Here is an 11,690-nt window from a genome sequence, read left to right as displayed (position 1 = left end):
TATAGTCCAACAGGTTTAATTGGAAGCACTAGCTTTCGGAGCGCTGCTCCTTCATCAGGTGGTTGTGGTTCTGATGAAGGAGCGGCGCTCAGAAAGCTAGTGCTTCCAATTTAACTTTGTCCACCCCAGTCCAACACCGGCTCCTCCAAATCATGGCTTAGTCAGGAGGCATAGGTAGATTAGATTACTTACAGTGTGGAAACAGGCCCTTCAGCCCAACAAGTCCACACCGACCCGCCGAAGCGCACCCACCCATACCCCTACACCTAACACTATGGGCAATTTAGCATGGCCAATTCACCTGGCCTGCACATTTCTGGACTGTGGGAGGAAACTGGAGCACCCGGAGACACGGGGAGAATGTGCAAACTCCACACAGTCGCCTGAGGCAGGAATTGAACCCGGGTCTCTGGCATTGTGAGGTAGCAGTGTTAACCACTGTGCCACCGTGCCGCTCACAGTAACTCTTCCCTTCATTAACCCTTTCGAGGGGGTTGGGTCTGGGTCTGGGACAAGTGGAGTTCTCCATTCTCCACCTCGCAGGCGGATAGCAGGGGTGGGGTAGTGGGATCATCAGTTCAAAGTTTCTAAAACTGAGATTGTTAGACATGGCGGGTTTGAAAAGTTACAAAAGTGAGGCAGGTAAACAGAATTCAGAGACAGTTCGGCCAAGATCTCACCAGTTGGTCAAATGGCCTTCAAGATCTGAATGACCTTTCCTGTCTCTGATATTCAAGGTGCCGAATGGCCTATTCCTGTTGCCAGTAGTTTGTCAGATTGGACTCTAACCATCAGTACATGGATGAATCACAACTGGTAAAGTGGGAATTCAGAAAATAGAAAGATTCCTGGACTAACTTGTTGAGAAGGCAGTGCCCAGAAAAACAGAGTGAACCCATTGCTGGCGAGATGGGTGTTTGATGACCCATTTGTTTGAAAAGTGCAAAATGGGTCATCAAAGAAAGGGGTGGATTCCTGCCCTTGACCATGACACAGTGATTTGCTGGCCAGTGATGACACAGCAAGTGGAACAAGCCCACTGTGAGTGCTCCCCCTGGGGCTGTACAACTGACTGATGATTATTAGTCAGGCTTGACTTGCAGAAACAATGAGAAGGTGGCTAAGCCAGGCACTCTAATCCAGAGCAAGTCCTGAAGGGCACACATGGGACTAAGGGAGCACAATGGCAGAAGAATAAAATTGGAGCTAATGCGAGATGTGTAACACAGATACATAATCAAGTTTTTCACTTTGGACCTGATCCTACACATCTAACTAACTAGTCTGCTCAAAGGGTTACTTGTGAGGAACTGCTGTTCTGGCAGACCCCCTCTGACAGGTGGATGGAAACTCCCCCAGGGGTTCCAGTGTAGCTCTAGATTTTCCAACTGGCCTCATAATGACGGCACCTCCACCTGCACTTACCCAACTCTTCCCTGCCCCTGTGTCGTTATCTGCCTGCATCTGCAATCCTCTCCCATCCTCAAGCTTCTTCAGCCCAACTTGCCGCAAGGTCCTCCCTCCTGCCAAGTAATTGAAAGCCTGCCCCTGGCACAACCTCTAACAATCCTTGTCATAGAATCCCTACTGTGTGGAAACAGACCCTTCGGCCCAACAAGTCCACACTGAGCCTCTGAAGAGTAACCCACCCAGACCCATTCCCTTAACCTATATTTACCCCTGACTTATGCACCTAACTAAACATCCCTGAACACTATGGGCAATTCACCTAAGCTGCACATCTTTGGATTGTGGGAGGAAACCCAAGCAGACATGGGGAGAATGTGCAAACTCCACATAGACAGTTGCTTGAGGCTGGAATCGAACCTAGGTTCTTGGTGTTGTGAGGCAGCAGTGCTGAGCACTGAGCCACTGTGTCGCCCCTTTCTTCACACACAACATCCACATGCAGAGGCACCACTCCAACGCCCACTAGAACCTCCAACCCATGCACCAACAAGCCTCACCCTCTGCACACACAAGTCTCACCCACTGCTCATAATGCTCCTCCTACCACACCCACATTCAAAGGCCCCAATTGATCCCCACTGGTCCAAATCCCAATCACTCTTCCTACAAAGTCTCCCTGCACCTGCAACCCCGCCCCTGCACACAAGCTCTTCTCCCTTGACTGTCAGGGATTGTCTGGATTCAGAGTTCTGATTACCAAAGATCCAGCATAGTCTTGGTGGAGTTATGTTTCATCCTAAACTGTTTGAAGAGAACAGAAACAATCTCTTCACAGGAGATTTCAAAAGTTTAATAGTTAAATAGAGGAAGGCATTAAATAAGCTAATCTGTTAATACTTTGTACTGAGGTGATCCCACTTTAAAAAAGTCATAAATCTACTTCTCATGCAGTGAATCTAACATCTAGTTAAACACGATTAAATTCTCATACCCAATTTGACAGGTACAAATCTGCAAAACAGGTTAGTACAACTTTGTCAGTTATGTGGTTGTAGGTTATATTTTTCTGAAATTCAGTCTCAGCAGAGAGGAGCAGCTTATGTAAGATCTGAGATCACGGGAGGAAAAAGTCAGACGTGTTGTGTCAACTTAAACCGCACAAAGGCAAAGATACCTGGATACAAGAACGAGGAAATCCTCGTCAAACTGGAATAGCTGGTGAATGGAGCTTTCCTGTACAAGGTAGGCCTTCATTACGATTAGAGCTGAAAATGTGTGGCTGGAAAAGCGCAGCAGGTAAGACAGCATTCAGGGAGCAGGAGAATCGACGTTTCGGGCATGAGCCCTTCTTCAGGAATGAGGAAAGTGTGTCCAGCAGGCTAAGATAAAAGGTAGGGAGGAGGGACTTGGGGGAGGGGCGTTGAAAATGCGATAGGTGGAAGGAGGTCAAGGTGAGGGTGATAGGCCGGAGTGGGGGTGGGGGCGGAGAGGTCAGGAAGAAGATTGCAGGTTAGGAAGGCGGTGCTGAGTTCGAGGGGTTTGACTGAGACAAGGTGGGGGGAGGGGAAATGAGGAAACTGGAGAAATCTGAGGTCATCTCTTGTGGTTGGAAGGTTCCTAGGCGGAAGATGAGGCGTTCTTCGTCCAACCGTCATGTTGCTATGGTCTGGCGATGAAGGAGTCCAAGGACCTGCATGTCCTTGGTGGAGTGGGAGGGGGAGTTGAAGTGTTGAGCCATGGGGTGGTTGGGTTGGTTGGTGCGGGTGTCCCAGAGGTGTTCTCTGAAACGTTCCGCAAGTAGGCGGCCTGTCTCCCCGATATAGAGGAGGCCACATCGGGTGCAGCGGATGCAGTAAATGATGTGTGTGGAGGTGCAGGTGAATTTGTGGCGGATATGGAAGGATCACTTGGGGCCTTGGAGGGAAGTAAGGGGGGAGGTGTGGGCGCAAGTTTTGCATTTCTTGCGGTTGCAGGGGAAGATGCCGGGAGTGGAGGTTGGGTTGGTGGGGGGTGTGGACCTGACGAGGGAGTCACGGAGGGAGTTGTCTTTTCGGAACGCTGATAGGGGAGGGGAGGGAAATATATCCCTGGTGGTGGGGTCCGTTTGGAGGTGGTGGAAATGACGGTGGATGATACGCTGTATCTGGAGGTTGGTGGGGTGTATGGAACGATCCCTTGCCACAAATTCACCGGCACCTCCACACACATCATTTATTGCATTCGCTGCAACCGATGTGGCCTCCTCTATATTGGGGAGACAGGCTGCCTACTTGCAGAACGTTTCAGAGAACACCTCTGGGACACCCGGACCAACCAACCCAACCACCCCGTGACTCAACACTTCAACTCCCCCTCACACTCCACCAAGGACATGCAGGTCCTTGGACTCCTCCATCGCCAGACCATAGCAACACGATGGTTGGAGGAAGAACGCCTCATCTTCCGCCTAGGAACCCTCCAACCACAAGGGATGAACTCAGATTTCTCCAGTTTCCTCATCTCCCCTCCCCCCACCTTGTCTCAGTCAAATCCCTCGAACTCAGCACCGCCTTCCTAACCTGCAATCTTCTTCCTGACCTCTCCGCCCCCACCCCCACTCCGGCCTAACACCCTCACCTTGACCTCCTTCCACCTATCGCATTTCCAATGCCCTTCCCCCAAGTCCCTCCTCCCTACCTTTTATCTTAGCCTGCTGGACACACTTTCCTCATTCCTGAAGAAGGGCTCATGCCCGAAACATCGATTCTCCTGCTCCTTGGATGCTGCCTGACCTGCTGTGCTTTTCCAGCAACACATTTTCAGCTCTGATCTCCAGCATCTGCAGTCCTCACTTTTTCCTTCATTACGATTAGTCGAGTGGTGAGATTGCAAACTTTGTCAAGTGCAGAAGGTATTTAGTGTTGCATAAAGGGATTAAAGTGTCACTTCATGTCAAATTGTCTTTAGGCAGATTTAGAAACCAATCTAGAACCCTAAAGACTTCAATTCCGTTCATTTTTCCTGGGCACAAATGAATTCATGTTCTAAGTTAAACAGAGTCTGTTCCTATATCTTGTTCACCCTCTTAAACGATCCTGCGCTGACTAGGGAATCAACTCCTTTCATTTCATCACTGTATTGTTGCAAGTTGAGGAACAACACCCGGGTTTGCAGTTATATATCACCAATAGGTACCAGCGAGGTACTTCACAGGATTGTTTGGGACATATCTATTTTCTCAATCTCAGTGGAGCTCTGACCTTTTCTGGCTTGGTATTTGGTAAAGGGGAATGGAGTTGGGGACTACCCTCAGTGGTAGCTCTCTTGCATCTGATTTGGGAGACCCGTGAGTTTAATACCTGTTTGGGAAGCCTCAGCACTAAATCCCTCCAGTCCAGCACAGACAGAGTGCCGCACTGTCAGAAAGGTGGCATTTGAAGAACAGCAGGATGCTTATCTCTCGGGTTCTGTGCACATTATCAGGAAAACAGATCACCTTGTCACATATTTCATTGATATTTGGTGTCGTTACTGTGTGCAAGTTGAGTGACACCTGTCCCAACTTGGCAATAATGATTTTTTTTTCAGAAGTGTTTCAATGGTGATGTAGTCCTTTGGCACATCACCAAGGGTGCTCTATAAATGCAAGCTCTTCCTTTATCAGTATTGAGAAGAACTGAAGCTTGCTACCAACTCTCCAAGTGTTGGGTTTGACACAATCCCTCAGCAAAGCATCCGTGAAGTTAACAAGAACATATTAAAACGTGCAGGTGGTGTTCAATGGTACAATGCATTTCTGTTCTGTCGATGTTGCACATTAACTGAGAGCTCTCAACTTGAGCCTCATCCAGTCCAAATTATGACTAGGGTACAGAATACCACTGGATGTAGAGCTTAATTTTGTTCATAGATTTTGGTTCCGAGCCTCAATTTCCTAAGTACAGAGAGGAGGAGAGGAAGCCTGAGTGGGTGCCAACGTGGAAGAAGAGAAATAATTGGAAACAGTTGTGTTAATTTCTTTAAATTTGCAAAAGAGGTGAGGCACCTGGTTATCAGCTTGAACTGGTAACAGATGTAAAGGCACCAGAAACAGTGTTAAAAAAACCCATGACTAAAATGATACCACAACAAAGAGACAATAAGTAAGCAGGACGATTGAACAGACTGCAGTGATTTTCTTCAAAGGTAAAGATGAAGGGGTGATCTGTTAAAAGACTTTAATAATGAAAGGATCAACAAAGATATTTCCACTTGCAGAGAAAACAAAAATTACGGACCATAAATGTAAGAGTAATGTAATAGCGAATTCAGACTAAATCACCTTTTCCAGTGAGTGGCCAGAACGGGGATGTTGCTGCATGGAGTAATTGAAATAGAATGGATACAATTAAAGGGAAGCTAGATAGACACATGAGGGAGAAAGGAGTAGAAGGAGATGTTATTACAATGAGATGAAGAGGATTGGGAAGAAGCTGACATGGAGCATAAATGCTCACACTGACCTGGAGAAAGTGAGGACTTAGATGCTGGAGAGTCAGAGTCGAAAAGTGTGGTGTTGGAAAAGCACAGCAGGAATTCCTGATGAAGAGCTTACGCCCAAAACGTCGACTCTCCTGTTCCTCAGGTGCTGCCTGGCTTGCTGTGCTTGTCCAGTGCCCCACTTTTCAACTCTGACATTGACCTGGTCAGCTAAATCTCTTTGTCTGTGCCAGAAATTCTATATAAAAGATACCTGACACTTGAGGATTTTCATAACTGAGATGGTATGAAATACACAGTAATAAAGGGTCTCAACGACTTGTAGATTCTACTTGTTGCATATTTACAGAGGGCCCAGCATGGAGTGAACATCTAGTGAGACAGATTTGCCATTTTGCATGATATGAAAAGAACCCAAAGATTGAACTGGGTGTGAGAGTGATGGTTAAGGACCTGCTTTCCTTTCTCCCAGGAGCATCGGAGGCTGAGGGGTGATCTTCCGAAGGTTTATAAAATCATGAGGGGCATGGATAATGTGAGTAGCCAAGATCTTTTTCCATGGGTAGGGAGTCCAAAACTAGAGGGACATAGGTTTAGGGTGAAAGGGGAAAGACTTAGCAGGAACCCAAGGGACAGTTTTTTCACTCAGAGGTTGGTGGGTATATGGAATGAGCTGTCAGAGGAAGTGGTAGAGGCAGATACAATTACAACAGTCAAAGGACATTTGGATAGGTACATGGATATGGAACGTTTAGAGGAATATGGGCCAAAAGCAGGCAACTGGGAGTTTTGGATACCTGGTTGAAATGGACGAGGTGGACTGAAGGGTCTGTTTCCCTGCTGTATGATTCTATGACTCTGTCTCCAACCTGATTACATCTGTCGCAGAAGGCTTATGGATGCCTTTGCTGTACTGCTCCAACATTGACATGGTCTCCATGCAGCCAACTTAAGCTCTTAACTGGGCAACTAATACTCACTTTAGACCCTCATTCCACCATGGCTTGTGTTAACCTGAAGGTGAGGAGAAAGTGAGGTCTGCAGATGCTGGAGATCAGAGCTGAAAATGTATTGCTGGAAAAGCGCAGCAGGTCAGACAGCATTCAGGGAACAGGAGAATCGACGTTTCGGGCATAAGCCCTTCTTCAGGAAGCCCTTCCTGAAGAAGGGCTTATGCCCGAAACGTCGATTCTCCTTAACCTGAAGGTGGACAAGAGAATGTGCCACTAAAGCTGCCAGCCTCTGCTCAGTAGGCAGGTCTCAGCAGGTGGGACTCCCCTCAGTAAGGTCCTTGAACCTGGGGCTGCTCTGCCGCTGTCCATTATATGCCTGGTTGGCACTTCATTCAGTGACACTTTTTCTTCTCTTCAGCCAATGGGCAAGACCTCTGCCATCTCCATGAAGTGGGTAATTCCATTAAACCCATAACTTTTCGTTCCCTAGTCCGATGAATTAGTAGATTCCAGAGTTGCTGATACCGAACAGCGTATTGTGGAAATCTGAGTTGGGCTTTACACATTAATGAGGCTCAGTTCTAAGAAAAGTCCTGGTGAAGCTGTCACATTCTAACGATATTCAAAGAGGACAAGCAAAGCAATTGAAATAGAAACAAAACTTTGAAGGCTTAAGTACAAAGTTCCACTAATACTGAAAAGGATGGTGAGGGAAGTAGAAATGTTATAACTGCTATCAATATACTTCTGGCGACTGGACATTGAATGAAATATGCCCCTACCTGCATCCATCTATTGCTATCTCACCTATTTTCCCCTAGCCCTTCCCCTCCTCCATCTAGTTATTTCTGGGCTCCCTTACCCCTCTCGGGTCCTGCTGAAGGGTGTCGACCCAAAATATCAGACTTCACCTCCTGACGCTGCCTGGCTGCTGTGTTCTTCCAGCCTCCTGTTTGTCTACTTTGGATTCCAGCATCTGCAGGTTTTTTTTGACTCTAACTACATTTGGATCAGGCCATTTTCGACTTTCACGTAGTTAACGCTAACCCACTGATCAAAATGTGAGTCAAAACATTCTCTCCCGACCTCCCCTCTCGCTGACCTATACATTGATTTGAGAAAGATGAAAAGACAGCGGTGCTAAATCAGTTTGAGGTCGACTGGACACATTTCTTTATCCCTTTCTGGCTTTGGCAGCATTGTCCCTCCACCTGCTACAATTGAAAGCAGCACAGTTGGAACGACCTGACGCTCAAACCCAAGGCTGATCTGATTATCACCACAACCAAGCAGAAGGCTGTGAGGATAATATTACAGGCCATCTCCAGAGTTATTTAATCAAAATTTCTGACATAGTAAATGGAATTAAACCTGATGCTTTCTATTAAACTGCAGGTGTTTCAATAACAAAAATAATGATATTAATAAAACAACTGCAATCTAGGGTGCTGATTTCCCAATAAACTGCTTGTCATTGACGTCAACACTGCACAGTCTGAGCAGGAAAGAACCCTTATACCAAAATCTCTTTACAATGATGTTTTTTTTTAAAAAGTTCATTGTTAACCTTTTGTATATTTCATAATGACTGGAAAGCGGTTTGGCAAAATGGATTGTTAGCAAAACTCTGCGACATGGAACATGTTCTACTCACACCGAAGGCACATAATGCATGAAACTGCTGATAAAAGAGATATTTGTTTGACTCTTTAAACAAGAGATGGTCACTGTAAAATGTTCTGTCAAGACTGTAGCAATTAGCTCCCTTTAAAGATGCTGAATGCAATTTTCCACTTGATAATATTCATCATCCCAACAGCCCAGCACCCAATTAACATCCCTTTTATTATTTGTTTAGTGACTTTTCTGTCTTAGATCACAGTTAGTTGGAGAAAACAGTTTGCCTTTCAGCTATGTTTGTTGTACGCAGGTTGAGAGCAGCGAACACAAATGCAGCTAGAAAGCATTACCTCTGAAGTAAGTAATAACAAGATGGTTCACTGTTACTGCATTATTCATTAATATCAATGGCCTGGGGTGTGACAGCATTATGTATTGATTTTACTGGATGGAGAGTATGACAATGAAGGAACACAAGAAATGGGTGTGGGAAACAACGACCCGTTCCACCACTCAATCTGATCACCTTCCTACACCAACTCCTCCTCACTTAGTTACCAAAATTCTAACAAATTCTGACTTCAGAGAATCCCTACAGTGTGAAAACAGGCCTTTTGGCCCAACACGTCCTCACCAGCCCTCCGAAAAGTAACCCAACCAGACCCATTCCTTTACCTCATAACTAAATTGGATGCTGGGTGGGGATTGGCTGTTTTCCTAAATCCATGGGTAGAGCGTTCATAGATGGCATTCTCACTCCCACTACCAGCTGAGGTCCTTAAGTGGGTTATCAAAGCCTGTTCAGATATTTCATCCTGCTATTGTTGGTATTAACCTAGGCGTGTGTGTGTGTGTGGGGTGGGGGGAGGGGTTAGGGAAATCACCATATAGGAAGCATGACAAGCAAACCATGGTGTGTTTTATTGTGGACTCCAGGGGAGGAGAGGGAACAGTACGTCTCCCTTCTCTCAAGGTAGTCAGTGTCTGTCAAGGATTAGATTAGATTCCTTACAGTGTGGAAACAACCCCTTTGGCCCAACAAATCCACACCGACCCTCCGAAGGGTAACCCACCCAGACCCATTGCCCTCTGACTAATGCACCTAACACTATGGGCAGTTTAGCATGGCCAATTCACCTAACCTGCACATCTTTAGACTGTGGGAGGAAACCGGAGCACCCGGAGGAAACCCACGCAGACACAGGGAGAATGTGCAAACTCCACACAGACAGTCGCCCGAGGCTGGAATTGAGCCCGGGTCCCTGGCGCTGTGGGGCATCCTGCAAAGAGCCAACCCTCCAACACAATGGCTGAGGGCCCTGCTGTCTCCACGAGAACCTGCCTTTTGAAAGAAGGACAGGAGGATGGACTGTGCCTGACAACCAAGAGAGAAGGGAACAGAACTGGAATTGTAATTATGAGGAAACAAAATGCATCAAGCCACTGGAATTTCACCTCATATTTCTGCTGAACAAATGTGACCGGAAACAGGTGTAGAATAAACAGCCTGAATTCCATGATGTACAGGTACAACATGTACTTGCACACAAGGGCCTGGGATATTATAGATAATGCAAAATATTTATTCATAGCTTGGGAACATTTCCCACAGTGTGTTGGCAACAATATGGCGCTGACAGTCAGTGTTTGGTTGCTGGCTGCATGTAATGTGCCAGGGTAACATTCTTGGTTTGGGTGGGAATCACTGAGTACAAAGAGGAGACACCTAATTGTCATGAATTTGCTAAATCACGTGATGCAGTTGCGCTTGCCAGAAGCTACTTACATAAGTACTCAGGACCCTGTTTTAAGTAAGCAACTGGAAATCATGCAGACATTGCCACTGTCTTTCCTCATAGAATGAGTCATGGAAACAACCTCCTCCATCCCCATAGCAATGCCCTGACCAATCAGAATCGCCCTGCCCGGTTTGAGAATTAAGATTGACAGTTAACTGCTCTTGCTGCATCTCCATGTCAATTATTATTTCAACCAATCAGCACCCTCTTCTGTTTCTCTATCAATGGTGTCGCCTTTCTCCAGTCTGCTTTGTGCATTTTAGACATGATCATTGGAAGAGAAAAAACCTCAAAGTTGAGTCTCTATCTGCCAATGTTTCACTTCCCTCCTACAGAGGTGACTGTTATAATCACGTGACTGGACTTGCTGTAACCTTCTGGGAACTTCTCAGAAGTCCAAATGAACCAGAAATTTGCGATTTTCTGAATTTCTGATGGATCTGGAATGCTAACTATTGTGCTGCCAGCTGCTACCGAGACAAAGTCTCATCTCCGCAATAGAATTGCAAACTACACCTATCCTATGCAAAGATGTACAGTCATTTCTTCTATAACGCAATAGTCGCATTCCTGTGCGATTTCACGTTATACAAAAATTGCGCAGTACAAATAACACTTAAAGTGTTACTGATCTAATTGTATTATAACTAACACACGTTTCACAAGTTTGCATTTTAGAAACAGTGTTCCCAATTTGCCAATTGTATTACAGCCAGTTTGTGTTAAAGAAAGACACATTATTGTAGAACTAACAGTATTAATAACTTTCCATGTAACTTCCAGGATGGCCGTAGAGGGTAATATTTGCAATGCAAGGTGTGTCTCACAGTAGCTACTCCCCACCACACCCCACTTCTGAGGAAGTTTGGTCATGTGACTCCCACAGGGCCAAACCCAACTGCTTTTTAACCATACAATATTGAAATAGTGAGCAGTCAGGACCATATCAAAACCCCAAATTCTGGGCTACAAAGGAACATGCTTCTGGCCTTAGAAAGCAGCCAACAAACAATATTTGTGGTCTCTGCAAATGATCAACTTTTCAAAACCACTGAAGACCTTAAAAGAGATTCTTTTTTAAAAGAGAAGAATCTGCCAACAACTTCTCAACTGTTGAGTAGCCAATTGACCAGTTTCACAAGGAAAGTCCAGGCTGCTAGCTCGAGCTGTGAACTTTTGGAAGCCATCTCAAAAGCAAGGGCATTGATATACCCCCTCAACTATTCTGCACATAAATTGCTGCCAATCTGTTTATAATTTCTGGTCAAATCTCTCCTTTTGAAGTGTAGTTCCTATTACACCCTGGGGAACATGGCAAACATATCAGAGTCTCATGTGTACCACAAAAGGTAGTCAAGGTCAAAATCTTATATGATTTCAGAAAGGAGTTGGATGTAGCACTTTGCGCTAAATGAATCAAAGGATATGGGGGAAAAGCAGAAGCAGGCGA

At 45.8% G+C, this 11,690-nt stretch overlaps 1 protein-coding gene across 1 annotated transcript in view; it reads right to left on the bottom strand.

The window, feature by feature from the left end:
* Window positions 1-11,690, bottom strand: part of LOC122563963 (rap1 GTPase-activating protein 2) — a 313,908-nt gene that overhangs the window by 166,610 nt on the left and 135,608 nt on the right. The window lies entirely within an intron of this gene.

Source organism: Chiloscyllium plagiosum, unplaced genomic scaffold, assembly GCF_037043375.1.
Source record: "Chiloscyllium plagiosum isolate Xiang-an unplaced genomic scaffold, Cpla_swu_hap1 HiC_scaffold_31, whole genome shotgun sequence".
In the NCBI taxonomy this organism is placed as follows: Eukaryota; Metazoa; Chordata; class Chondrichthyes; order Orectolobiformes; family Hemiscylliidae; genus Chiloscyllium; species Chiloscyllium plagiosum.
This window is presented reverse-complemented; position numbering and strand designations above follow the sequence as displayed.